Below are 23,909 nucleotides of genomic sequence, written 5' to 3'. Positions count from 1 at the left end.
CCAAGTGACTCCTAAGGTCTCCTAAGCAACCAAATTGGCCGGTTGCCTAGGAGGGTAGAGTCACATGGAGTAACCTCCTCATGGTCGCTATAATGTGTTTAGTTCTCGGTGGGGCATGTGGTGAGTTGGGCGTGGATGCTGTGAAGCCTCCACATGCGCTGTGTCTCCATGGCAACGCGCTAAACAAGCCATGTTATTAAGATGCGCGGGTCTCATGCAGAGGCAGCTGGGATTCATCCACCGCTACCCGGATAAGGTGAATCACTATGCGACCACGCAGACTTAAAAGCACATTGGGAATTGGGCATTCAAAATCAGAATGCCCCAAAAAAAGGAGTAACAGAGCATGCACTTAAATAAGCGTGTGAGCATTTTAACGTAGTCGTCTGTCAGTCAGACAGACTGGACCAGGATATACTTAAAAAAATGTAACCTTTTGTATTTCAGAGAGGAAAGTAAGTCATACGGTGATGGAACAACATGAGGTGGTGAGTAAATATTGCGAGAATTGTCTTTTTAACGTCAACTGTTACTGTAATGTTTTTTGCCACGATTGTTTCTATTTTACCTGTTTATCTTCAAAATAAACTAATCTGGATGGAAATTAGGTTAAACCTTTAGGAGTACAGAAACCTGGCAAAAAACAAAGCCAGTAAATTTGTCTCTCTCCCATGTAATGATAATGCTCACGATTTTACTAGCCACAAAGTGTCTTGGAGATCTTTTTTTGTGTTAGTGAGCCGTAAAACGTTTATGAATGATTTGTGGCTTGAAGTACTCCATTAAGCTCTGGAAATGTAGTGATGTGGTCATGTTGTGGTTTTCTAATGTCTACCCAGCATTGGTAGGTCCAACTGCATTACGTTTTGAGAAGGTATTGAGGGGGAGATAAGGGCATGCCAGACCCGCACATCCACCCCCTTGTGGTAGACAGTGTATTGTTACCCTGACTGCCTTTGTGCACTATAAAACTGTGGCGGGTGGGTTTGTCCATCAAACCTGTTCTTTCAGTTGTGGCATCTGTGATAGGATCAGACCCATCCTCATGTTAATTCCAAGTCATGAATGTCCATGAGAGGCAAAAAAGAGATGGATCCTGCCCACACAGTGTTCATTTAGCATGGGAATGGCCTGGCTTTCTGCTCTCTGGTGGGACATGCTGAAGTAACTTCTTTTTTTGCAATCGTTTCGATTAAACAGAAGTTGCACAAGTTGAACTTGTCTTTTATCTGTAATGAAATGAAACCGTTGGTATTCTTGCGTAAATTGTGGGAATCATATAGACCAAAATGTAGATGCTTTCAGACATTTTCTGGAGGGAAACCATCTCTCACTTCTCTTCAATACTAATATAAAGTGTTAGGTTTGCGTAATCAGTCGGCCTGGTCTCATCACTCTTGACAATGAGTGGAGGCTTGCACAAATGCATGGGTCACTGATAAGACTTATGTGTGGTGATACAAAACACAAATGCACAGACATGGCAAGGCCTGGAGGCAGGAACACAGAATTGTAGAAAAACATTCATAGACATTGTAATATATTGGATTTATGGATTGCTGTGCTATAGAGTTTAATGTCTACATAATATGATTCCTCCTTTTCTGGATGTAACATAAACGGCACTGATTTGCCGGTTAAATTTGATCTTCTTCAGATCAGTGACTGAACCACACCCAATGGGAAACAAAATGACAAAGAGTTTACCACTCAGTCTTTGACTATAGTTTCAGAGAGGGGGAAGTAAGCCTTTTGTTTTTTACCACAACAGACTGTCTGTGTGTTTGTGTGTGAGTGTGTGAGTGAGGCAATCCAGTCTCTATCATCCCAAAGAGACTTAGTTCTTTAATATGTCAGGAGGGTCTGGGAAAGATGGGGAATAATGATTTATTTTTGAGACATATATCCAAGACTTGTGTTTGTGTATATTAAGATTTAATTAAAAAAATATTTGTTTCTTTAAATGTCAGAATTGCCAATATGGCTTTTTTAAAGCTCTCTCTTATAGCCTGGCCACCAGGTTCGTGGAGAAACTAAGTAAAAGTAGGGACACTACTAACGTAACTAAATCTTTCAGCAATGTGACAGTAGTTCAGCTTTTTTCAAAACGTATCTTTTCCAGTAACAAAGCTACTTTTTTGTAACAAGTTGCGGCTTAGAGCGACAAAACTACGGTACTATTGCTGTAGTATATTGCACGCACAGATTTACAACCGAATGAGTAGTATAAACGTAATAATCAACCACATTTTCTTAAAATTTCCTCTCCCTCTCATATGTATCAATGGAAATCCTGACTTGTTTTAGTACATTGGTTCATTTGGATGGTTCCATTGGTTCCAAAAGAAATATTTGCCGGTTTTGAGTTTCTGCTCTGCCTTTTGCATTTTTTATTGCAAAATACTCAAAATCATTTAAAGCTGCTGTTCGTTATTTATGTTTACGATCCAGTTATATTCTAGTCTTTTCAGTAGTAGGCCTAAATCACCCTAATCAAGATTAATTCATTCAAAAACCCTCACCTGCAGAGTATCCACTATCAAGCCGAATGAGGGCATGCTAGTGCCTGCCAGGGCAAGCATTCCCACTGTCACTTCCAGGGCTTGCATCTGTCATACAAAGACATGATTAAGTATATTATCGCCGATCTTGCCGAGTTCTGAATCCAGAGTCTGGTTTCTCAGCTTAGGCTTCTCTCTTGCTTGTGAAATAGGAGGGGTGTGTGACGTTGGCACCAGGGTGGCCTATTAATTGCTGATATTAGAGCAACACTGCTCTAATATCGGGCTATTGGCCCGATGGTGGGAATGCAGATCGATTTCGAGGTCCGAGGCTAATGGCCACTGCTGAGCAGTTGATAGCCCTGGCTCAATGGTGGAAACGTGCCGCTTGTTTTTGAGCCAGAAAACTTTTATAAAATTATATATATATATATATATATATATATATATATATATATATATACTGTAGTTATATGTTTATACCCCACACAGTAAAATTACGGTAACACTTTACAAAAAGGTTACATTTGTTAAAATGTTTTAACAACATTACTGTAGTTAACATGAAATAATGAGCTTAAATGTTAGTTACAACATACAATAAACACGTTATTAAAATCATAAGTTGTATTAGTTTACATTTATGCACTATGAATTAACATGAACTAACAATTGTAATTTTTTTACATTATGATTAATAAATGCTGTAAAAATATATTGTTCATTATTTGTTCATGATACCTAATGCATTAACTAATGTTAAAGAAATTAAACCTTTTTATTAAGTGCTAACGTTTATTTGTATTGAAAACAGTGAATAGTTCTGTTGTCAATATTAAAACGTCATTGTGACATACTGGCAACCAAAAACCATGAGAGCATCACACACAGCAGAGATACTTTCAAAAATCAGAAAAATAGACCCTTTACAAGCTCTATAACTGCTTCAGTGAGAAATCATTAATATCTATTATTCGTTTACTGTTTTTGGTGTCTTGTTGTAACACAAATCACTAATTATTAAGCAAATCATGAAGACGTGTGCCTGTGCCATTATTGAAGAGTTACATCTGTGATTAGTGGTATTGTGACCAACATTAATCTGATTTAAATTGGGATCCTCATGCAATAGCACTGGGATGAGTGACTGATGAGAAGTGAAGCAAAAAGCGCTCATGATCGTTCAACCATCTCTATCGCTTCACACAACGTCTGCTTGCCACAACTCACTTTACAGCACGTGTACTCAGGTTTGTATTTACATGTTTATTTGTTGTTAAATTAGTTTTTATACCTGTTTGCAGCCTCTTTATCCTCTTCCTGCTCACTGTGCAGCGAGGCAAAATAACTACCGTAATGACTCAAAATGGGCAACATAATAATCATACACGAGTAGTTCTTACTCATTTTAGAATATTCATGTGAATTACATCATGTCTGAAAGTTTAAATTCGTGAATGCTTAGAACCGCCAACAAGTCATGTTTCAAGTGCTCATTTATTAGAGTAGCAGTGTGTATGTGTGATTCCCTGTGGGCTGCAAAAAAGATCAGCCCTAAATCTAGGCACGATCACCGATCATCACCCGATCATCGCGGATTTAAGGCGAATATCAGCTGATTTTTCGATCATAAAATCTGATTCTGTAAGTTGGAAAAGTCATTGAAATTTCTACAGTGAATGCCTTTTCTAGTTTTTCTCTCCTCTAAAATGTTTCAAAAGCTATTGGTAGCTATTGTCAGTGAATCCTTCTTTCGAGTCTTCTTTCAAGTTCTTTTCAACAAATTATTTTAAATGGTTCACAAATCGGTCTACATGATTCAGTCTGAATCAAAATGATTAAAAAAAAATAATCTGCATCCAGTAATCACAAATGTCTGGAAAGGTCATAGAAAAGTAATGGGGAATTCATTGGTCAAAAGTAAAAAAGAAATAACCACCTCAAGAAGCTGCAATGCATTCTGCTTCTTTTTGTAAGTAGCTTGTATTGTAGTTTACCTTTCAAAAAAGAAGCTTGACTGTAGTTTTAACTTTTTTAAATCATTAGTATCTTGTAGCTGGGCAAGCATCAGTTATGAACACGTGCAGGCCCCTCTTTAACATGCCTATTTTTAATTCTCCATGTCCCTGTTTCATTGCTGTTTGATGAAAGGTTACAGCCAATAATAATACAGCATTGTATCACAAAAGGAAATCAACATGCTTTGTTTATCTGTGTGGGTGCCTGTTTCCTTTTGTGGAGGCTCCCCCTCTTCCATTTACACCTTCAACACCCCCCCTCCCCCCACCAAAACACACTCCCCATCATCATATGCATGTCACATTTGCACAATAGTCCAGTATTATCACAAAAATCTGTTTCGGCTGTCTCGAATCTTGGCACACACACGGGGGACACACATCCCATGATAAAGCAGAAGAATATGAGCATGGGTGGAGTTTGCGTGATGGTGGAACAGGAGCAGGGCTGTAGAACAAACAAATTAGATTTCTCTTCCAGGACCTTTCATTATAGCAGTGTTTCCCAACCTTTTTTCTGCCACGGCACACTTTTCACGACTAAAAATATATGTATATATATATATATGCTTAGTCACATAATATTACATTTCCCTCTATTGATCCAATAAGCAGCCTTCAGATTTGTACACAGAAGTATTGAAAAGCCGTGAATTTCAGTTTTATCTCATTACAGTTGATGATTAAACCTTGTTTGCTCACTAAACACCCATTAAAATATGATAGTAATAAAACAAGATTTTATTAATGGTACATTTAGGTAAATATGTAAATAACAATATTTAATAACAAATAAGGGACAATAAATAAATAATTACTTATACAACAGGCTGTAAAAATAGACATTTATTAATTTTAATATCTGATATGTATTGTTAGGGTTACCTCATCTTGTTCTCACTGTTACCCCTTGGTTGTCATTTTTGTCACTTGTCCACAGTCTCCCTGTTAGCGTTCGTGTTCTCTGTCATTGTTTTCACCTGTCCTCATTAGTCTACCATTGGTTTCTGTTTATTCACCTTGTTATCTTGTTTTGAGTTCTGTTGTTCATTGGTTCCTGTCTTCCCTTGTCAGTGTATTTAAACCCTGTCTGTTTGTTCAACTGGGGTCTATCGTTGAAGGTTGTTAGCCTGGTATGTGTTCCCTGCCCGTTTTCTCAGTCTTGTGTTTATTTCCCCATTGAGGGTTTTTCCTTTGTTCCCGTGTTTTCCATGTACCTGCCTTGTTTGTTTCATTAATAAAGTAGAACTGCACTTGGATCCGCATCTCCTCGTCTGCCTTCGCTGCTCATTCACAACATGTATCATATATGTTGAAACTTGACATGGTACACATGAAAGTGCACTGTTAGATCAGTTTCAGAACGCTGAAGAAGTACTTTTTTTAACATAATGTTTTCTCCCGTAAAAGAGTATAAAAGCCAACATCATGATATACATGTCGAGAGGACTGAAACCTGTTAACTAAAACATGAACTCGTTGATGTCATTAAGTGAGTCTGTTGTTTTTATTCCATCTGTTACTCATGGTCGGAGGCTTCCGTAAATATTTAATTCATACGTAGGGCTACATCCTACGTAAGATTAATGGTGCAACACTCAAATATTTAATAGTATTTAAATTGTGACATAGTGCCCGTTTACACCACAACTAGGCTAAGTCATAATGTACGTATAGCTTGTGCAACCGGCCCCAGGGCACTAGATGGAAAAGGGCCTTATAGCAGAATGCAGTCTGTGGTACCCTGCCACTGCCTCTGGGCGATGAAAGGATCCCTGTGCTTCACATAAAGTGAAAACAAAGGCTTAATTAGAGGGATTCATTAAAAGACATATAGAAGACATGTAGTTTGACTTCAGGTTGTTTTTTAGGGATTAAGTTGGTCTGTAGAAATGAGAGACTAATTAATGGTGCTTGATGAGGTAAGCATCACTATTGCTATTACTCAATACTTAGGATTAGGGATTTGAACATACCCCTAACCCTAATATTAATCTTTGGCATGTCACTCATATTGTTTGTGCTATGGAAATAATACCTCAAATTGCACTTTTTTTTTTTAATTTATTTATTTATTTTTTTTTTTACTTGGGCCAGTAAGTAATCTCTTCCATCTTACCCACTGATGACACACCAATTCATCTTATAACCAACACACAAACCAAATTTGCACATTATTTTCCCATAAAGTTTATATATAAACATGTACATACACAGTGTGTGTGTGTGTGTATGTGTATATATATATATATATATATATATATATATATATATATATATATATATATATATATATATATATATATATATATATATAAACCTGTTTTGTTTTTTCAGAAAAATTCAAATGCTAAAATATATATTTTTTAATGATACCAGTGTTTCTGCAGTACCGGTAGTACTGAGCACCAACTCAATCTGGTATCAGCGCGCTGTATGACTGACACATGACTACTTTAAAATGCTAATTTTGAGCACGTGCTCTGTTAATTCTTGTACACTGAAATGGACAATTAATCAAATTAAAATTGTGACATGTCTTAGTGTGATTTATTAAAAAGCTAAAGGCTGCAATCTTAGTGTGGTAGAGATGCGTACTTTGAATGCATAAGTCCGACCGCTCAGACATATTGAGAATCATTCACGACATGTATCAGATGACAGAGCAGAGCACTAATCTACTGTGAACCATGCAGCACATATAAAGTACTATTTATATATTTAAATCACAGCATTTGTGCTTTAATCTCTCAACTAAACTTTATTTAAATAGCATTTAAAACAAGAGTTGATCAAAGTGCTTCACAGTAGGGCTTACATTTTTGTTGTGGAATAGTCGTCTGATTTATTTTAAAACAACATGAGATCTTTTGAAACGCTAATGATGACGCGGGAGAGCAGCACTTCAGCTCGCACTTGACTGAGGAGAGGAAGAAAGAACAGCTCACAGTCCAGATGCACTTCAAACTTTCCAAACAGATTAAGGTGATTTAGATCGCAGAGTATTATAATAGAAAAATGCAAAATAAGTAAATACAGAAGCAGTGTCGTCATGAAATAAAGCAGAGCTGTACCTGGTGTTCCACTTGAGCAAAAATGGCCTGGGTATAATCTTAGCCCATTCTACAATACAAAAAAAGATATTTTTAATTTGTTTTCTAATATAAATATCTAAAACTCCTAGTACATTTACTTTAGCAGCTATACTGCAGAAGAGCAAATTATTATCGGAGAATTTGGAATTATAATATTTACAAAATTTTTATATTTAAATATTTAAAAAAATATCAAACAATCCTTAAAGCAAGATTAATTTACCTGAGAAGCAACATATACGTTATTTAGACTTGCTTTAAGAGCAAATATCTTGAATGAGTATATTTTTTCTTTACTGCACAGGCAGAAGTATGAACAAATGAAAAAATACACATTTACAAAATACACTGATATTTAAGATATATTCTCTTAAAGCAAGTCTAAATATATTATATGTTGCTTCTCAAGTAAATGTATCTTGTTTTAAGGATTTTTAGACTATTTTAAATGGAAAACAAGACAAAAGCACTTGATAAACAATAGGATTTTTTGCAGTGATTTTTTTTGTTTAATTAATTAAACAACAAAAATCCAAGTAGTTTTCCCCTTTAATTCAGTGAATGTCATTTAGAGGTATTTTTAAAAGATAAAAAAAGATTTTGTCCTCTTTATTGTTTGTAAGCATGTATACAACCTTTTAAGTTGGGCACAAGCTGAATAGTCGGTTAAGAGCTAATGATTAATCGTTGCAATAATCGCCTGAATAGTCGAAAAATCGTTCTAATAATAGTTTGATTAGTCGATTTATAAAAATAATTGTTAGTTGCAGCCCTACTTCACTGTCATAACATTTTAAACATAACATTTCAAAATTACCACATACACAAACACAACAACTACATTTAATTTGTCAGACTCAAAGGACAGTGTAAAGAGATGAGATTTGAGATGTGACTTAAAAGGCTCTGTATCAAAAACTTTTTATCCGGAAAGTGAAGCTTCAGGCAAATAATACACATCATAATAAAACATGTGTCAAAATATAAGCTAGAGCCCTGAAATTGAAGAAATTGTAACAGAAATATATTACAATTGTATAGTAAAATGTAATATTCACTGTAGTAATAATAATAATAATGAAGCAGTATATCACAAGCTGTAGATATATACTGCTGTTGAACAAAGGTTTAGCAGTAAAGTGCAATGACATGTTGAAAACTTCTATTTTCGCTTGTTTATAGAGTTACAGTGAGGGAAAAAAGTATTTGATCCCCTGCTGATATTGTACGTTTGCCCACTGACAAACAAATGATCAGTCTATAATTTTAATGGTAGGTTAATTTGAACAGTGAGAGACAGAATAACAACAACAAAATCCAGAAAAACACATGTCAAAAATGTTATAAATTGAATTGCATTTTAAAGAGGGAAATAAGTATTCAACCCCCTTCTTAATCAGAGATTTCTGGCTCCCAGGTGTCTTTTATACAGGTAACGAGCTGAGATTAGGAGCACACTCTTAAAGGGAGTGCTCCTAATCTCAGTTTGTTACCTGTATAAAAGACACCTGTTCACAGAAGCAATCAATCAATCAATCAGATTCCAACCTCTCCACCATGGCCAAGACCAAAGAGCTGTCCAAGGATGTCAGGGACAAGATTGTAGATCCACACAAGGCTGGAATGGGCTTCAAGACCATCGCCAAACAGCTTGATGAGAAGGTGACAACAGTTGGTGTGATTATTCGCAAATGGAAGAAACACAAAAGAACTGTCAATCTCCCTCGGTCTGGGGCTCAATGCAAGATCTCACCACGTGGAGTTGCAATGATTATGAGAACAGTTAGGAATCAGCCCAGAACTACACGGGAGGATCTTGTCAATGACCTCAAGGCAGCTGGGACCATAGTCGCCAAGAAAACAATTGGTAACACACTACGCCGTGAAGGACTGAAATCCTGTAGCTCCTGCAAGGTCCCCCTGCTCAAGAAAGGCCTGTCTGAAATTTGCCAATGAACATCTGAATGATTCAGAAGAGAACTGGGTGAAAGTGTTGTGGTCATATGAGACCAAAATCGAGCTCTTTGGCATCAACTCAACTCGCCGTGTTTAGAGGAGGAGGAGGAATGCTGCCTATGACCCCAAGAACATCATCCCCACCATCAAACATGGAGGTGGAAACATTATGCTTTGGGGGTGTTTTTCTGCTAAGGGGACAGGACAACTTCACTGCATCAAAGGAACGATGGACGGGGCCATGCACCAACAAATCTTGGGTGAGAACCTCCTTCCATCAGCCAGGGCATTGAAAATGGGTCGTGGATGGGTATTCCAGCATGACAATGACCCAAAACACACGGCCAAGGCAACAAAGGAGTGGCTCAAGAAGAAGCACATTAAGGTCCTGTAGTGGCCTAGCCAGTCTCCAGACCTTAATCCCATAGAAAATCTGTGGAGGGAGCTGAAGGTTTGAGTTGCCATATGTCAGCCTCGAATACTTAATGACTTGGAGAAGATCTGCAAAGAGGAGTGGGACAAAATCCCTCCTGAGATGTGTGCAAACCTTTTGGCCAACTACAAGAAACGTCTGACCTCTTTGATTGCCAACAAGGGTTTTGCCACCAAGTACTAAATCAAGTTTTGCAGAGGGGTTGAATACGTATTTCCCTCATTAAAATGCAATTCAATTTATAACATTTTTGACATGTGTGTTTCTGGATTTTTTTGTTGTTATTCTGTCTCTCACTGTTCAAATTAACCTACCATTACAATTGTAGACTGATCATTTGTTTGTCAGTGGGGAAACATACAATATCAGCAGGGGATCAAATACTTTTTTCCCTCACTGTAATTGATTAGACACCATTTTGATAATTAAATTAAACAAAATCATGGAGTTCTGAATAATAATAATAAAAACAAAATTGTAAACATTATTTGATAAAGAATACAACTTATTTCTGTAGGGCACTACTTAAAAACACTAAGCCATGCGTCCTTGATTGAGAAACACTTGAAAGAAACATGCAGTTCTTTGAATGTATTATTTACATTGAAATGCAACTTTTTAAAGGCTAAACGGGTGTGTTCAATAGCACATTGTCATAATAGCATATTTATGCTGTGGTACTGAAATTAGTATTGAGAACCGTGAAATTTCACTGGTATCGGTACTGGCTACTGAAATTGTGATACCGTGACAACACTACAGTAGTTGAGGCATCCACGCACAACTCACCACATGCCCAAGCAAGAACCACATTATAGCGGCCATGAGGAGGTTACTCTATGTGACTCTACCCTCACTAGCTACCGGGCCAATTTAGTTGCTTAGGAGACCTGGCTGGAGTCACTCAGCACACTCTGGATTCGAACTCGTGACTCCAGGGGTGGCAGTCAGTGTCTTTACTCGCTGACCTACCCAGGCCCCGCATTACTTGTACATGATTGTATCGGCACAGCCCTAGCTAACAACCATTTAAAATACCTTAAAAACTACAAAGGAATGTTCACGGGACAACTTTGAACTCCCTATCACAGGGAACAAAATTTAAATTTGAAAATCAGATAGAGGGCTTATTATATCATTGGGTCCATTTATACTTCTGGAGTTGCTGTTGATGGTGAAATTAAACCAGCTCTGTAAAATTGCAGTACAGAATTTGTACTGTGGCATGCTTGGATTTATGAACATATCCAAACTTAAGAATGATTTCATAAATATAAGCATGTTTTTTCATCGGTCTATGGAACTCCTTTCAAAGCTCTCAAATGTGAGATGTGGCTGACCATCTCAAATCACCCATATCTGTTCCATTTCACAGCAGAGCCCTGGGAAGCTGGTCAAAGACTTAAGGTCTTTGGTCTTAAGGTTCTCGTCTATTTCATGCCATTTTAAAGATGTTGTGTAATGTCTGAGATATGCCATCCTGAGTGTGTGTATTGCTGCTAAACCCAGCATCGTATCTGTGGTTTAATCTTAGAGTTTGTATTTTTTCTCAGCACACCACTAGCAACTGCTCCTCGAAGTAACTTTGAAATATCACAGTATGATGCACTTTCAAGGTCATTGTCTTATTTAGATTATGTTTGGATATGTCTGTATTTCAGTGTTTTGTCTACGTCTCTTGTCTATAGGTTTGGTTTTTCAGATGAACAACACCGATAATGGTGTCATTGTTGTGTTATAGATTTTTTTCAAGTTTATGTCCTAGACTCTATTATATACATGCTTGTTGCTCATCCATGACCAAAGAAAAGAGTGGAGATCATTGCCAGGGAGGCTGGTTATCTACTGCTGAGGACAGACATTTTTGTGCTCTAGTACATTTGAATCTTAGTTAACAGAGGACTGACTCCTTAAACTTCCCCCAAAACATTCTTGCAAGCACCACTCACACATCTTTTAAATGTGGTTTCGATCCTAATATTCTACAAGGACAAATGCAATATGTTTTTACTAACCAGTCTGGGGACTCAGTTTTATTGAATGGAGAAAAAAATGCAACAAAAATGAATGGTGACTGCCAATTTGTGTGACTGAAACTTGCTGATGATTTCATACTTGTTGAGCCTTGATGATAAGTTAATTTCACTCTACAAAGAATGAAAATGACTTTTGTTGAACATCCCTTCTGAATTTAATTTATAAATAAATTTGCTGTTAGGTCTATCTCAGGGAACGTTTCTCTATAATTTAACCTGTAACTGTTTAAAGTTGTTCAAGACAAACAAGCTCAAGTGTCCCATTTACAGGTGATGAAGCTACATGGTGAGTCTCTAAATCATTGTAAAATTAGCCACTTCAGTAAAAGTAATGATTATACTAAATGAGATCCAGTGTCATATGAGTTAAACGTTTTTGGTTTGGTGTCAGTGTAGGGGTACTTCAGCCATATGGATGGACATTGCGGGTAAATAAGATAAAAAGTTTGGGATCCACAGCACTAAATGACAGTAGTGCACAAGGCTAGTATGCATGCATTTGTGTCAAAGCTTGCTTCGGCCTACCCACGTGTGTCTTGACTCGTGAGAGCTGTGCTGCGTGCAGCATCAGATGCAGCTCAGCTACTTGTGGTTGCATTTTGTTATGGGTCAGCATTTCAATATCTGATAACAAATCACACCAGGTGGTTTTCTTTGTGTGCTTGTGGATGAATGTTTATACCACCCACAACCTTTGATTCACCAGTAAACATTTCTTGCTGTCCCTTTTAAAGGATTTTCCAAGTTAAATCACACTTACACACACTTACAATGGAAGTCTATGGGGCATACAGTTGCCCCTTTGACTTTCATTATAAGTGCATGCAATGGTTGCTCCATTGACCTCCATTGTAAGTGTATGCAACGGTTGCCCCATAGGCTTCTGTTGTAAGTGCGTGCAACAGTTGCCCCATTGATCTCAATTTTAAGTGCATGCAATGGTTGCCCCATTGACTTGCATTGTAAGTGCATGCAACAGTTGCCCCATTGATCTCAATCGTAAGTGCATGCAACGGTTGCTCCATTGACTACCGTTGTAAGTGCATGCAACCGATGTTCCATTGACTCCTGTTGTAAGTGTGTGCAATGGTTGCCCCATTGACTCCTGTTGTAAGTGTGTGCAATGGTTGCCCCATTGTCATGCATTGTATGTGCGTGCAACAGTTGCCCCATTGATCTCAATCGTAAGTGTGTGCAACGGTTGCCCCATTGACATGCATTGTAAGTGCATGCAACAGTTGCCCCATTGATCTCAAATGTAAGTGTGTGCAATGGTTGCCCCATTGACTTCCACTGTAAGAGCATGCAACCAATGCTCCATTGACATCCATTATACATGCATGCAGTGGTTGCCCCATTGACTTCAATTGTAAGTATGTGCAATGGTTTCCCCATTGTCATGCATTGTATGTGCATGCAACAGTTGCCCCATTGATCTCAATTGTAGTGTGTGTGCAATGGTTTCCGCATTGTCATGCATTGTATGTACATGCAACAGTTGCCCCATTGATCTCAATCGTAAGTGCGTGTAATGGTTGCTCCATTGACTTCCATTGTAAGTGCATGTAACTGATGCTCCATTGACTCCTGTGTAAGTGTGTGCAATGGTTGCCCCATTGACATGCATTATAAGTGCATGCAACCAATGCTCCATTGACATCCATTATATGTGTATGCAGTAGTTGCCCCATTGACTTCAATTGTAAGTGTGTGCAATGGTCACCTTTATTGACCTCCATTGTAAGTGCATGCAACCGATGCTACATTGACTTCTGTTTAAAGTGCATGCAACGGATTCTCCATTGACTTCCATAGTAAGTGCATGCAACAGTTAACCTATTGATTTCAGTTGTAAGTGCATTTCTGTACACACGTTTTATTTTTGTTAGTTTTTTTTAGAAACCAGAGTATAATTCAAAATAATTTTCATGTGATAACATGCTACATATACTGTCGACAAAGCTTAACTTGTATTTAATATGGAATATTTCTTTAAGATCTGGCTTCTTGAAGTCGTAAACCGTTGAACGCTACATTTGTTTATTTTAGATGTACTTTTTAAGTATGTCTTTTTTTCCCAGTCATGAAAGTAGTCGGCTGTAACGTTTGCATCAGACCTGGGTCAGCAGCAGGGTGGAATGAGTGGATTGAGAGCTTTGTGGTCTTGGAACCAGCACACGGTCTGTGTTGTATCATCTTCACAGCATTGACTGGTTTTGACTCATTACTCTTTCTGGCCTTTCCAACAGATGTAATTTTCCTCCCTCACTTTTCCCTCCCCCCACACCAATGAGTACTCTGTTTTACCCTTTAAGATCTGATATTATGGAGCCCAGCCCCAGCTAGCCAATCAATACAATTATGTATGATGTTACTATACAGGTCTCCAGGGCAAGGTATAATACGTTTAATGACACTGTGCTATAAACTGATTATATTTTGATATTACTTGCGTTACAGTGCATAAGAGTCGGCAAAAAGGTTATTTTCCTTTATAAAAAAGGTTATAGAGTCATACGGGTTTAAACTATCCCTATAAATGTTTTTCTCTAAATTCTTTTTAGCATGTTTGTTTGATTTGATGTTCATTATGTTTTGCATCAATCTCAAGTGTATAACAAAAGTTCTAGGTGATGGTGCAGTTGTGGTAGATGTAAGACTATGCGGTCATATTTTTGGTCATACTTATCACATCAGGACAGGATGCTGAATCGATGCCTGAAGCACTTCACTTGCATCATAAGTGCATAATAGAATAGTGCATAAAGAGCAATGTGCTGACCTCCATGCTGTGCTTAACTAGGTGATGTAAAGCATGCGTTATAAATGATATGCCAATAAACACTATGTTTTCATCTTGAAAGCAGGGGGAGGATTTGACAGAGATTTAGTTTCATTCGCTAATGTTGTCAATTTGGCCTCATCCGCCTCATCTCATCTGGACAAAAAAACGTTAGACCTCTGCATACATTCCCTCAGCATGTTTGAATAAGCAATGATAAGCTGAAGTGAAACATTTGTCAGTTAGGCAGTGTGTGTGTGGTTGGGTGACAGTCGTGCATGCAAGCTGCAAAGAGGTAAGATTCTCTGGAGAACGAGGTAACTGGTGTCCAACTGGTTCTAGGTAACAGGTGTATTGTGGGAAACACTGTTGCTGAGATGCCACTGACTAATTGAGGCTTATCAGGTATTGCTGAAAAGTGTGAGCAACGCCTTTGTCGAGCTGTTAAAGGGTTGTGGGCAGGGCCCTTCCCAAACTGGGGTCCTCAGTTCGGGTTTCAGTGATTTTGCTGTGGGAGTCAGTAAACTCAATGTTGACTTGAATAGAAATCATATGGTTGTCTTTTGTACAGAAACAGTAGCTGGGTTTCTGTCTACATATTTTTGAGCACATTTTGGGATGTTGCATATAAAATGCTGCATGGAAATGCCAGGAAATCTCAAAATCTCCAATATTGCATTAAAAACTTTGACGCTCACTTGAGGTTGATACTGTTTTTTTATTTTATAGGAAGACATGCATAAACTATGATGGAAACACATTTAATGAAAATATTCCAATATAATTTATAAAGGAATAAAGGTACACAAATATATACAAAAAGTAATGTGACCTCAACTAGCTATGTGAATACTTAATTCACAAATGATTGGCTATTACCTCACATAACAGTCAGACATGCTTTCGCTAGCAAACATGAAATTCGTCAGAGCATTTTGTCTGCGTTTTAAACCACAATTAGGCATTTATTACATTTAATAAAAGAGCCACATGGGTTTCAACTTCCATTTTCATTTCTAATTTGCACCAGTTTCACCAGAAGGGATCATTTTGTTCTCTTAAACACATGGAATAGAAACGCTGCTTTATTTGCAAATTATTTTTGCTATATTCCGATTTTTTTTTACATTCATTTAATTTTTAATATGGATGGGAACATGACTATTTACAGCCTATTAAGCCTTTCAAAGCATACTCTTCTGACAAAGTATCCTCTTCTTCTCAATATGGACACATTCAATGCATGGACCCTATGCCTGCTCTTTTATACTCTTTTAGCAATGACAGGCGCATGTGCCAATGATGTGCAAAGACACAGACTGTCCATGTGTCTAGAAAACTTGACTGTACATGGGCAGTCTGCTATACATTGTGTTATGGGCTGCGCATGACTCAATTCTGCAATTGTCTGAACTGAATCAAAGCAAATGCTTTATTTTACTTGATACTTAACCAATTTGCAGTTAGTTCTTGTAGCTATGGGCTGCTCAGTATAGCCAACCGACATTTGGATTCTGTGCCAGATGGAAGATTTTAAACACAAAGCTGCTTGTTGCTTTGCTTCAGCTCATTTCCTGCCACACGTATTACACCTGTAAGAATCGTATAAACTTCCTTTGCTCTGCTTTTGTGTCTCTAACTTCCACTGAACCTTTTCCACACTAAATGTCTTGCCACTAAGCTATGTAGTCTAACAGGATGTTAGTTTTCTGAGACCAAGAATACTACCTCTGGCCTGTTATAACGTATATAACTGTTACTGTTACCTGTATAACGTTATATATTGCACTCAAAACAAACCATACAGGAAGACTAAACTGTCCAACACTGGAGCTGCATTCATATTTCCCATAGTTTCATTTCAATCTACATGTCCTACTTATGAGTATCTCGGCTGTTTTATTTTTCGTGTAATAAATATCTTTTTCTGTAAAAAAATATATATACAAAAGTTAGGCTAATTGCCAACAGTGCATTCATTCACGTACACCAGCCCTGACTTTTTTCAGAGAGGAAGGTCAGGCATCCCCTCCAGACTGTGGTGAAGGACAGGGCGGGGGGTAATGGTGAAGTGGGGCAGGCTGGTGACAGCACTGCTGACAAACCAGACCATCAGGTTTCACATGCTGTCAAATCCATAGATCAAAGACAGCAAAGATCTACAAGTTAACACAGAGGCCCAGAGTGCATGTGAGAAGGACTTTGCAGAGGGATGTTCCTAGGGCTATATCAAAACGTGTCCTTCCACTCTGTATTTTAATAGTTTGAATAGGACTACTACAACAGTCTCGTTTGGTAGTTGTCATATGGTGTAATTTTGGATCAATGTACCTTTGGAGAGTATTAAATGAAACAACCTGGACAAGGGAGTTATTGTTCTTTGCTTCTGCTCAAGGAAATGGCCTTGTAGGATATTGTTGGTATTTGGCAGCAGATTTGTGGTACTGTCTGCGCAGCTGCAACTTATTGTCTTCTTTTTCGTGACTGGTGTATTTTTACATAAGTCTGCATCTGTCAGTATGTATGCGAGTGGGATCAAACTCTTCAGCAAACAGAGATGAGGAAGTGTGTGAGGTGTGTGCATCAAGCAGATGTCTCTGATTCCTGCCTTTGTCTCCAGATGCCATTCCACATGGCTGCTTGGTCTCTACAGTCACTGCCCTGAAAGGGGATTTGCTCCTTTCAGGGATGAAGTTTTTGCAGCTTTGTTCTGACTGTGCTGATCAGTCTTGGGAAGTGGACCTCATATGGTTTTGGAGCAACTAAGTTCGGACATTCCACTTAGTGGTGCAACCTTCCGATAATATCTAATTAGTATGCATAACCACCAACATAGAGAACTTATAGCCAGAAATGCATGTTAAGTCTAGGGTTTACCTCTTTTGCCTGTCTGACGTTCCATCCCATAAGGGGGGTGCAGGATCGAGACATGATACATACCAGACTCAAACTTGAGTCTCCCACGTGAGAGCCATGGATCAACATGTTTGAATGGGACATGGGACATGTTTAAATGCTGTGCCAAAGTTCAGACGAATTTTCTTCTCTTATCGAACAAAGTTTACAGTGGCTATATACATTTGATAACTTGGACATCTCCTCAATATCTTAATTGAAATATCTCCTGATGCTTGCCCTTTTTAACTGAACCAAAATGTTTTTTTTGTTTGTTTTTTTTTAACATTTGATTTTGACAGTTTATTCTATTTGTTTCATTGTTACTGCTCAAATGGCTGACTATTGGTGTAATTGCTCAGTCCATTTCGAATGCAAAAAGTTGGCAGGGGCTTCTGCTTAGTCTTAAAGTTTGCAGATTACTTTGCCAGTTGCGATATTCATACTATGGCCAAGCCAGACAAAACAGGATTGTGGCTGTCCTGATGAGATATAACATCAATATCTTAAACTGCAGTAGGATGAACATTCTAGAATAAAAATAGACATCAATCTCAGCATTGTTCATGTGTGTAGTTGAAAGGGGATTTTAGATTAGGGGAAAATATATCACCCTGCTTGCTGGTGAAAATGACTTGGTCACAATTTTGTCATCCATGTAACTTTTCTTGGTGATTCATGTAGATCATTTAATGTAATTTAAATGTGATGTTTTGCACTTTCCTTGAGATGGCATTAAATGTTTTGTGAATCAGAGTTGAGAGTATTAGACCTAAACGTACAGTTCTTCCTGCAGTAACATGTGGGTGTAGAAGAATGTTAATGCACGTATCTTGTCTTAGTTCAAGGTGAGCAGTTGCTCAAAAGAGAAATTCCAATACTTGAGCAATTTTAGATTTTCAACATGTGTCCGATCATGCTTGTGCCTTAGATAAAGCAGGGCAAAAATTATTTAATGTGACTATAATTTAAAATCTAGTCACCATTGGCAACAGTCGGGTTGTGTGCACTCATATGTGGTTTTGTCAGATATCATCTTGTGAATTATTGAATATATTTTAAGAACGTGCACAACCAGTGTTTCTCACACCTCTTTTCACCCGTTTTGTTTCTGATGAGCTTGCTGCACCACACGTAACCACAAACCGTGCGCAAGTCAGTCGTGACCAAATGACACTTTTGAAGCAGATCTTTTTCATGAATCACCTGAAAAGAAATGAGGGTTTGAACTCAGGAGCTCAGGTTAGCAGTTTGAATCAGATTCACTTTCTCAGAGAATCAGCCGTCAGTGAGCTCACAATTGGGAGTGCAGGTATTTTAAAAGAAGAGTCCCATGTGTATTTTGGGCTTCTTTATAATTATGTATCAGTATCATATCAAGTCCAGTGTCATATATTTATGAGATCAAGCTTTTGACACTTATAGTGGGACAATAGAGGGACTTGTTCATAACTATTACACAAGGTTCAAGCATTCATTGATGCTCAAGAAGACAACAAACTACTATATGCATACTGTAGTTTATGTAATTATCTGTAATGTAGATTGTGAAGAGCAGTATTTAAAAAATATGTATTTTATCTCTTATATTTGTATAAATTATGAAGGGGTGTTAACATTTAGACAAAAGGGAATGCAAACTTATCTTCTCTACTATATACTGTACAGTGACGTGCGGTGATGTCTTAAAGAGGCTAGGCACTGAGTTATGAAAGCCAGATTACCTGATTTATTGTTTAAGCTAATAATACGTAATAACAGTGAATGTTACGCACAAGTGCGGCATATCAAGAAATGTACAAATCAGGATGTATATCGTGTACTCTCACTCACTCTCTCACACGCACACACACACACACACACACACAAGCGCGTAAACAGTGAACGTTACGCACAAGCGCAGCATATCAAGAAATGTACAAATCAGGATGTATATTGTGTACTCTCTCTCTCTCTCTCTCTCTCACACACACACACAAGCGCGTAAACGGTGAACGTTACACATTTATCAGATCCTTCAAAACCTCTAGGTTTTCCTTTACATTTTCATTGTGGTAGGTTATATTAAGCTTCCTTTGCTCGTCAAGTGCAAGGTTGATCCGAGATTTTCCAAAGGTTTTCAGTGTAATTTGACACTGGATGTGAGCTGACGACTTTTCATGCTTGGTTAAAGCTGCTGGCAGGTTGTTCAAATCACAATATCCTGCTGAAGTCCAACAGTCTGACTGGTTGAAAAAAGCAGGCAGGGATAGCAGTACAGCCGCTGATTGTTAGCACAGCCACATAGCCAATCTTTTCTTACATACCAATCAGTTTGAAATGATCAGATAATTTTTGGGCCCTTTTGCTGTACTAGTCCATCTAAGGCTGGCGTAGACCTCCCTCTTGCAATTAACTCATATTTGGAATTAAAATCGAGCTTGGAAAAATATCTTAATTCCGTGATTACGGCCGGTGCTGTCATTTTGATTTTGAATTTGGCGGGGATTAGGCATGTACGCTAGCTGTGGTGTAATGACGTTAGCTACGCAAATGTCCAGGAATATCTCGATTTTAATTGGTCCATGTGTGATACGTAACAGAGATGATTACGGGCATAACATATTTACGTCAAAAGGCACAGCAGATTTGTGCTTTTTGCCGTACATGTTAAAGAATACAGGATCGAAGTGTGCATGCGCAACATGGGTTTTCTGCTTGTCGTCTGCAATGAATGGACCGTAAAAGTACTGCTTATTCTACCATATGTTTTTAGTTGATTATGCGTAACTGCTACATTTGTCATCATAACGTCTAAACAATTGGAATAACACACATATTGCATATATAAATCACAACAATAAAAAGTAAAAATACAAATACAAGTTTATTATTTAATAAACATTTTATTTTTGAATTTTGGCAGGGTAGGCAGTGCCTAGTTTGCCTACCCAGACCGCACGTCAGTGATACTGTATGCTGTTTATTAAACCTCAGATTAATGGGTTATCAGCTGTCTTCTGTTCTCTTACGAGAGGTTCTCTCGTATTGCGTAAGCTAGCTTACGCTACGGGAAAGATTCATCTTTTCTGAGATATTGAAGCCAAAAAATTATCCTTAATTTTTGTATCCATTGTCAACGCAGTGCGGCAGCTGCAGACCTTGAGCGGGCTAGCTAGCGAGCTCATAGGTTGCTCTGCGGCAACTGCTGCAGCCTATAGACGAGCTTGGGCGAACTCGCATCCAATGAGAGGCGTCCGCGCGCTCACTGCATCAAAGCCCGCCAAAAAGGGCGTGACTAGAGTGCATATAAGCGTAGTTCGTAGGCTGGAACCCTGATTTTCATCTCTTCAGCGAAGCTCTCCGCATCGCTGACCTGGAAGCCGCGTCGCCGTTTGAGGGACATCTAGCAAGCGTGGACAGCGCTAGAAGAAGCCGGCCGTCTCAGCCACCTTCAGCCATCCTGCATTCAACTATTCAGCCATTCAACTATTCACAAAAGAGTACGAGCGTCTTTTTCAAGATGCCTCGCTCCACTTGCGCCTCATGTCGCGCCCTTCTCAGCACAGGAGACCGCCACATCATCTGCGCTCTCTGCCTGGGACTGGGGCATGCAGAGCTCGCCCTCACTGAGGGCGGATGCGATTTCTGCGAGGAGCTACCGATGTCGACCCTGCGGGCTCGACTCGAGCCGTCAAAGCAGAAACCGCCGCGCCTTAACCTCAGCCGCGCGAGGAAGAAGCGCCGCTCACAAAGGCTGCCGGAAACTGTGGTTGAAGCGACTGCCTCGCCGAGCCTCTCCCTCGAGCATCGCTTCACCCTCCCCGCCCCGGACGCCAGCGAGTTGCCGCCGAGCGGCCGCACTGCTGCCATCTCGGATGACGAAGCGGAGGATAAGGGCTGCTGTTCCATCATGGCTTCGGACAGCGAGGAGTGGACAGGCTCCCAAGCCTCCTCCTCAGCCCAGGAATCCAGCAGGACCCGCGCCGAGTCGGCGGGAGTTAACACGCCTCACACAGGCCGCCGACCGCCTCGGGCTCGAAGTGGTCACCGCCCCTGAGCAGGCACCCAACAGACTCGACGGCTGCTTTCTTCAAAGCCATCGCCGCTTACACCCGCGCCCGGGCCGCTCCCTTCCTGCCGGAATTACATACGGAGCTTGCAAAGTCGTGGAACGCTCCGCTTTCAGCCAGGACCCGTTCACACGTCTCCACCTCTCGCGTCGGTGGACGGCGCCACTGAGAGAGGCTACTCCTCCATCCCCCGGTCGAGGACTCGGTAGCAGCACACCTTTGTCCGCCCTCCGCGAGATGGCGTTCCAAGCCTGTGCTCCCGTCTAAGGCCTGCAGAGCGACTTCCGCCTATGTTGGCCGCGCCTATTCCGCCGCCGGCCAAGCCGCATCTGCTCTGCACTCAATGGCCGCTTTACAGATCCTACAAGCAGACCTTCTTCGGAGTGGGATGAGAAAGGCAGGCACCCAGAGGCTGTTACTGATCTACTGGCGCGACAGACCTCGCCCTCGCGCTACCAAAGCTGCAGCCCAAGCTCTAGGGAAGTGCATGGCCTCGCTGACTGTGACCGAGAGACACTTATGGCTAACACTAGCCGACATGGGAGAAGCCAAGGTCATTTTAAAGCCTAGACACGGCTATGTTCCCAAGGTGATCGGTACTCCTTTCAGAGCACAGGTCATTTCCCTATCGGCGCTGCCAGCACCGGATAGCTGAACGCGACGCCAATCTCCTTTGCCCGGTCAGAGCACTGAGATTGTATACTGCACGCCCGCTGCTTTCAGACGCCCGAGCAGCTTTTCGTTTCGCTCGAGGGCGCACCAAAGGTCTCGCCGCTCGAAACAGACACTATCTAGATGGATAGTGGACGCTATTGCTGCTGCATACGCGTCAAAAGACCTGCCATGCCCGTTGGGCATTAGGGCTCACTCCACTAGAGGCATGGCATCCTCGTGGGCATGGTCCAGCGGAATTTCCATTCACGACATATGTGTGGCAGCGGGATGGACTTCCCTCCACCTTTGTCAGATTTTACAATATGGAAGTGCCCGCTCTGCAGGCAAAACTACTAGCGGTTTAATACGCTACAGCTCCCCTGGTGAGCTGCACTGATGGGACACATTCCACACAGACCGGCACCGCCGCTCTGTCGCTCCCGGTCCTACTATGTGCTTATGTATTACACAATCAATGACCCGCATTCTTGCCGGCCAAATATTATTTCCCCACTCATAAGGGCTCCCCGGTCCCCCTTAATTCCCTGGGGCTTATACAGTGGATGCTTGGCGCGCACGGCGTTGACAATGGGTTCCCGTGAGCGTAAGCTAGCTTACGCAATACGAGAGAACCTCTCGTGAAGAGAACGTATCGGTTACCTAATGTAACCTCGGTTCTCTCTAGATGAGGGAACGAGTATTGCGTGAGCCGGCCGTGCTTCGCGCCACGCGGCGACTTTTCGCTTCAGTCAATGAAAACCAGGGTTCCAGCCTACGAACTACGCTTATATGCACTCTAGTCACGCCCTTTTGGCGGGCTTTGATGCAGTGAGCGCGGACGCCTCTCATTGGATGCGAGTTCGCCCAAGCTCGTCTATAGGCTGCAGCAGTTGCCGCAGAGCAACCTATGAGCTCGCTAGCTAGCCCGCTCAAGGTCTGCAGCTGCCGCACTGCGTTGACAATGGATACAAAAATTAAGGATAATTTTTTGGCTTCAATATCTCAGAAAAGATTAATCTTTCCCGTAGCGTAAGCTAGCTTACGCAATACTCGTTCCCTCATCTAGAGAGAACCGAGGTTACATTAGGTAACCGATACGTTTTCTATCTTGTTTCTAAGCAGCAATCTAAATCAAGCAATTCTATGATTTTGCAAATAAAACAGCCATTTAGCTCCTTAATGTTTCAGTTTAGGAGCCAATGGCTCCTAAGGCATTTTTTTAGTCTGAAGCCTTGTAAAGCCTAGCCAAACCTTTAAGGCTAATCGTCCAGCATACATACAAAGATGCTTTTGGCAAGAATGCTCTAGCATTTCAATGTATACTCTTTTGACCACAAACCCATACAGATCATTCACTGAATGTCCACTACAACTGCTTTGTGATACTTGCGTACTGTGCTGAAGACAAAATTGGCTAAACACACACTTATCGTGAGATGTAGCAGCACACTCCTGAACTTTGGCCTTAAGTGCATCAGATAGTCACA

General features: G+C 40.1%; 1 protein-coding gene across 1 annotated transcript in view; it reads left to right on the top strand.

Annotated features, from left to right (window-relative positions):
* The window catches only part of s1pr2 (sphingosine-1-phosphate receptor 2), a 38,973-nt gene that overhangs the window by 11,735 nt on the left and 3,329 nt on the right, over nucleotides 1-23,909 (top strand). The window lies entirely within an intron of this gene.

Source organism: Xyrauchen texanus, chromosome 12 (genome assembly GCF_025860055.1).
Source record: "Xyrauchen texanus isolate HMW12.3.18 chromosome 12, RBS_HiC_50CHRs, whole genome shotgun sequence".
Taxonomy (NCBI): domain Eukaryota; kingdom Metazoa; phylum Chordata; class Actinopteri; order Cypriniformes; family Catostomidae; genus Xyrauchen; species Xyrauchen texanus.
This window is presented reverse-complemented; position numbering and strand designations above follow the sequence as displayed.